The sequence below is a fragment of the Quercus lobata genome, chromosome 7 (genome assembly GCF_001633185.2).
Source record: "Quercus lobata isolate SW786 chromosome 7, ValleyOak3.0 Primary Assembly, whole genome shotgun sequence".
NCBI lineage: Eukaryota > Viridiplantae > Streptophyta > Magnoliopsida > Fagales > Fagaceae > Quercus > Quercus lobata.
In genome coordinates, this window is record NC_044910.1 from 34,028,078 (window position 1) to 34,034,077 (window position 6,000).

A 6,000-nucleotide genomic window follows, 5' to 3' on the forward strand; every position below is an offset into this window, starting at 1 on the left:
GGAGGTGAACTTCATCGTGGTAGATGCCTACTCCCTCTACACTACTATTGTGGTAAGGTCTTGGCTTCATGCCATAGGAGCCATACCTTCCACCCTCCACCTAAAGGTAAAGTATATGTCTGAGGATCGAGTTGAGGAGCTGGTGGGGAGCCAATCTATGGCCAAACAATGCACGGTGGCTGCGATTAGACATCAGACTGGGGGTGAGTCCTCAGCCTCTGCTGGGTAGGACTTATAGCAATCAAAGGTGTCAGTACTGTCCACAGAGGTAGAGGTAGGAGGGGCAAAATGCGAGCAATTGGTAAGAGTTATTATTGGTGACAATGAGGAGAAGTTCTTTCAGGTCGAAGTTCAGTTGCCTCCTCGGGAAAGGCAAGAACTAATGGATTTTCTTATAAAAAATATTGACGTGTTTGCGTGGAGCGCTTACAAAGCCCCTAGGGTGGATCCAAATTTCATTTACCATCGTTTAAATGTCAATCCATCTGCCATTCCCAAGAAGCAACCACCTTGGCATTCATCTAAGGAACATTTTGACGTTGTCAAGGGGGAAGTACTCAAACTCAAGCAGGCTAGGGCCATAAAGGAGGTATTTTACCTCGAGTGGCTGGCCAACACAGTGGTAGTGAAAAAGAAAACTGGGAAGTGGCGAGTATGTGTAGACTTTACAGACTTGAATAAAGCTTACCCAAAGGACCCTTTCCCCCTGCCTCGAATAGATCAATTAATGGACGCAACTGTAGGCCATCCTTAGATAAGCTTTTTGGACGCTTTCCAAGGCTATCATTAGATACCGTTAGCTTTGGACGATCCGGAAAAAACCGCTTTTCTTACACTCACTAGAAATTACCACTACAAAGTAATGCCCTTTGGATTGAAAAACGTAGGGTCTACCTACCAGATGATGATGACCAGGATGTTTGAGCCTCAGTTGGACAAATAGATGACCTTGAGAATATCTTCGAGATACTGAGAAAACACAAATTGCACCTTAACATCGCTAAGTGTTCTTTTGGAGTAGGCTCTAGCAAGTTTCTGGGTTATATGGTTACCCACCGCGGAATTGAAGTTGAGCCTAATCAGATTAGAGCAATTAACAACCTGCAGCCTCCTCGAAATCCTAAAGAGGTCCAAAAGTTGATAGGAATGACTGCTACTTTAAATCGATTCATTTCTCGGCCAATAGACAGGTGTAGACCCTTCTTCCAGTTGTTGCATAAGTGGAAGGGATTTGAGTGGACAGAGGAATGTTCCTTGGCCTTCCAACAATTGAAGGAATATCTTTCTCGGCCACCTATCATGTCCAAGCCCGAGGAGGAGGAGGTTCTATTTGCTTACATTGCTATAGCCTCACATGTGGTGAGTCTGGTACTGATATGGGTTAATGATTGGGTGCAGAGACCAGTGTATTATATGAGCAAATTACTACAAGAGGCAAAGGTTCGCTATTTACCATTGGCGAAGGCCATCTTGGCAATAGTATATGCTACACGGAAGCTCGCACATTACTTCCAAGCTCACATTGTTGTGGTTCTAACCCAACTCCCTTTTTGATTACTACGTCAAAAAGCTTATTACACAGGGAGGATTGCAAAATGGAAAACAATCCTAAGAGCTTTCGATATCAAGTATATGCCTCACACTTCTATAAAGAGTCAGGTCCTTGTAGATTTGGTGGCTGAGTTTACCGAGTCTTCCCTAGAAGAAAATGGTTAAAGGCCTAGCATAGATGGAAAATCAGTTGGGATGATCTCTTTGCAGGAACCTCTATCTTGGAAGGTGTATGTTGATGACGCAGTAAATCAAAGGGGATCAGGAGTGGCGCTAGTTATAGTATCTCCTTAAAGGATCATCATTGAGAAATCCTTAAGGCTGGACTTCTCAGCCACAAAAAATGAAGCCGAGTACGAGACTTTATTGGTAGGAATGGCTATGGTTAAGAAAATGGGAGGAAGAACAGTGGAGATATTTTCAGATTTGAGGTTGGTTGTAGGCCAAGTAAAGGGAGAACCGGAAGCCAGGGACATGAGAATGTAGGACTATTTAAGTCAAGTTAGACACTTGCAAGCAAGGTTTGAATCTTTCTCCTTACAACAAATCCCAAGGAGCAGAAACACGCATACTGAATCTCTTGCCACCCTTACAACCTCCTCGACGTAGAGTTTACCTTGGGTTATCCTGGTTGAATATCTATGCAAGCCTACTGAGACGAGAAAGTAGTGGGCCCTTATTCACCAGATCAAGGTGGGGCCTAGTTTGATGGATCCTATTATGCTGTTTCTTAAGGATGACATTTTGCCCAAGGAGAAGGGGGAGGTTGATAAAGTGCGAAGAAGAGCTCCTCGATTCTGGTTTTCCGAGGATCAAAAGTTATACAAGCACTCTTTTTCTGGGCTATATTTGCTATGCATTCATCCTGAAGTAATGGACCCACTCTTAGAAGAGCTACACGAAGGGATTTGTGGAAGTCATACAGGGGGCAGGTCATTGTCTCATAGGGCCCTTACCCAAAGGTATTGGTGGACAAATATGCAAAAGAAAGCATAGGAATATGTGAAGAAATGCGACCAATGTCAGAGGTATGCCCAAACATTCATCAGCCAGGGGGTGTCCTCAATCCTTTGTCTAGCCCATGGCCTTTTGCCCAGTGGGGCTTAGACATTATGGGGCTCTTTCCTAAAGTAGTAGGAAATAGGAGGTGGCTGTTGGTCGGCACTGATTACTTCATCAAATGGGTTGAAGTTGAGCCCCTGTCAAATATTAAAGATGTGGATGCCAAGATATTCGTGTGGAAAAATATTGTCACTCGGTTTGGGATCCCTCACACCTTCATCTCGGACAATAGTTTTCAATTTGATAGCAAAGCTTCCAGGAGTTACTGTTGTGATTTGGGCATTAAGAATAGGTACTCCACCCTAGCTTATCCACAGGGAAATGAACAGGCCGAGGTTGTCAATAAGGTCATAGTGAGTGGACTTAATAAGAGACTGGATGATGCAAAGGGTAGATGGGTGAAAGAGCTGCCACACGTTCTTTGGACGTATCAGACTACCCCTCGCAGGTCAACAAGGGAGACACCCTTTTCAATGACCTATGCAGCCAAGACTGTGATTCCTCTAGAGACTGGATTCTCAATGTTGAGGATGAGCTTATTCACTCTAGATAGCAATGACAACCTACTAGAAAAGCGCCTAGATTTAGTCGAAGAACGGAGAGAAAATGCCAGGGTTCAATTGGTCTATTATCAACAGAAACTCAAACAGGGGTACGACTCAAGTGTGAAGTCAAGACCGTTACCCTTGGGGACTTGGTATTGAGGAAGATTGTCGGCACTGCAAAAAACCCAGCATGGGGAAAGTTGGAACTCAATTGGGAAGGACCATACTGCATCACCTCAGTAGCTGTTATAGGCGCATACTTCTTAGAAGATTTAGGCAAAAATGTTGTGCCACGCCTATAGAATGTAAATAACCTACGAATGTATTATTATTAATGAAAGGCAGCTCTGCCATGTTTTTGTTAAAGTTATGTGTCATGTCGATTACTTGTGTGAATATTAAACAAAACCTTGGTTATGCCTAATTTCACAGACCACATACCTTGAGTAAATTAATATTATAATTACTTATGTGAATATTAAATAGAACCTTGGTCATGCCTGGTTCCTTGGACCACATACCTTGGGTAAATTAATATTCCTAATTACTTGTGTAAATATTAGACAGAACCTTGGTCATGCCTGGTTCCTCAGACCACATATCTTGGGTAAATTAATACTTCTCATTATTTCTTTAAATATTAAACAGAACCTTGGTAATGTTGGGTTCCTCAGACCACATGCTTTGGGTAATTTAACACTTATAATTATACGAACCTACTGTTAAATGGAGTACTAAGTGAAATTCTAAGTATGATAGCCTTCTTGGATTATATACTCTGAATAGACATGAACTTTACCTGAGATACACAAAATTTGTTTTTTAAAGATGAGTTACTAGATGCCAAGTGCCATGGACAAGGTAAAGTTATCCAATAACCCTGCTAATTACATGGAAGGTAATAGTCAGATTGTTAATTGCATGAGTAACTGTTAACTTTAAAGGTGAAAATATATCTTAATCAAGGTGACAATTATTTTTTTCACTATTTACATGGGCTCAATTCACTCGAGTTAGCAATGAATCATTACTGTTAGCTTTTGTTAAAGTATGGGCGTTCACCCTCAGAAGCATCATTAATTTAACCTTTCAGCAGAGGATAAAACAATAACTACAGCCAATCAGACGTAAGTATAGCAAGAAAAACAAAGGATCATAAAGCAAAAGTTTATATCTTTTCATTAAACAAAAGAAAGATACATTTTAAACAAGGCAAATTGCCACAACCAAAAAAAAAAAAAAAATTACATAACAAAAGAAAAAGACAACAACAAAAGAGGAAGGTCCTAAACTAGACCTTGGCTGGAGAAGGTTCCCCTTTGTTGCCTGGCTGGGAGATAGGGGGGTCAGTTGCCTTGGGACCAGCTTCCTTCGCCATGGGAGCAGCATCTTTAGCCTTGGGGGCAACATCCTTGACCTTGGAAGCAACCTCTGGGCCCTTAGTCTCTGGCAGGGGCTTGGTCTCCTTACCATTACCCTTGTCCTTGAGCCGAGAATCACCCTAGCCAGCCCCCTTTCCCTTGGCCATCTCTACCCCCTGGCCTTGGTCACCAACCTTGCTAGGCCTTTTGGAGAACTCGGGAGGAGGGAGAGAAACTTAGGCAGTAGAAGGCTGCTCAGAGACAGTTGTCGCCGAGGCAGCATCTACTCCAGGGCCCAAAAATGCTACTGGAGCTTTGCGGATGTTGGGGGATAGTAGATGTTCTCAGCTCTCCGCCATTCTGAGGCGACAGGGATGCCTGCCAGGTTGAGTGCCTCTGTCCACACTTCCTGGTACTCCCTGCAGACCTCAGCCAGCTCCTTCGCCAAGTGAGCCTCGGTTTCCTACACACCAAGGATGTAGGATTTCTGCTCCGAGGCCTTCGTAGCATCCTTGGCCTTCGTAGCAGCCTCCTTGGCCTTCCCTAGCTCTGCTTTCAAGTCTGCGACCTGCTGCTTGGCCGTGGCTAGCTATATCTCGACATAATGGAGCTTCTTGCATTGCTCCTCAGCTTGGTCTTGAGCATTCTTAAGACCGGCCTCAGTGCTCCTCCTCTCCTTCTCCTTACCCGTCAGCTTTACAGTCTGCTTTCGATTCTTCTACTCCGCTGCATCGAAGGCTTTACTAGTCTCGACGTGAAGATTATCCTTGACCCTAGCTTCATTGCAAACGTCTCTCACCCACTCCTCAACCGTGAATATCACCTGGATGGCCTGTACAAAAATAACAAAGAAATACGTTATTGAATAAGAAAAAAGTAACCTAACGAGATGTCAGTAAAACGTGCCAAGAAACTTACCAAGGCCAAGTCCCTCTTCAGGGCCAGAAAAAGATCTTGATGCCTCATAGTCTGCAGTGCAGCCATATCCTAAGGTAGCAGCAAGGGTTGCTCTAAAGCCTCAGTAAGGTAGTGGGCGTTCCCCCTTTGGAACACCCTGGTGGTGGAGTTCTGGGGTCTGCCTTCAAGTCCAGACCTGCTGCTTGGCCGTGCCCAGCTATATCTCGGCATAATGGAGCTTCTTGCGTTACTCCTCAACTTGGTCTTGAGTGTTCTTAAGGTCGGCCTTAGCGCTCCTCCTCTCCTTCTCCTTAGTCGTCAGCTTCATAGTCAGCTTTCGATTCTTCTACTCCGCTGCACTGAGGGCCTTACCGGTCTCAGCGTGAAGATTGGCCTCGACCCTAGCTTCATTGCAGGCATCTCTCACCTACTCCTCAGCCATGAATACCTCTTGGATGGCATGTACAAAAATAATAGAGGAATACATTATTGAATAAGAAAAAAGTAACCTAGCGAGATGTCAGTAAACTTACCAAGGCCAAGTCCCTCTTCAGGAACAAAGAAAGATCTTGCTGCCTTATGGT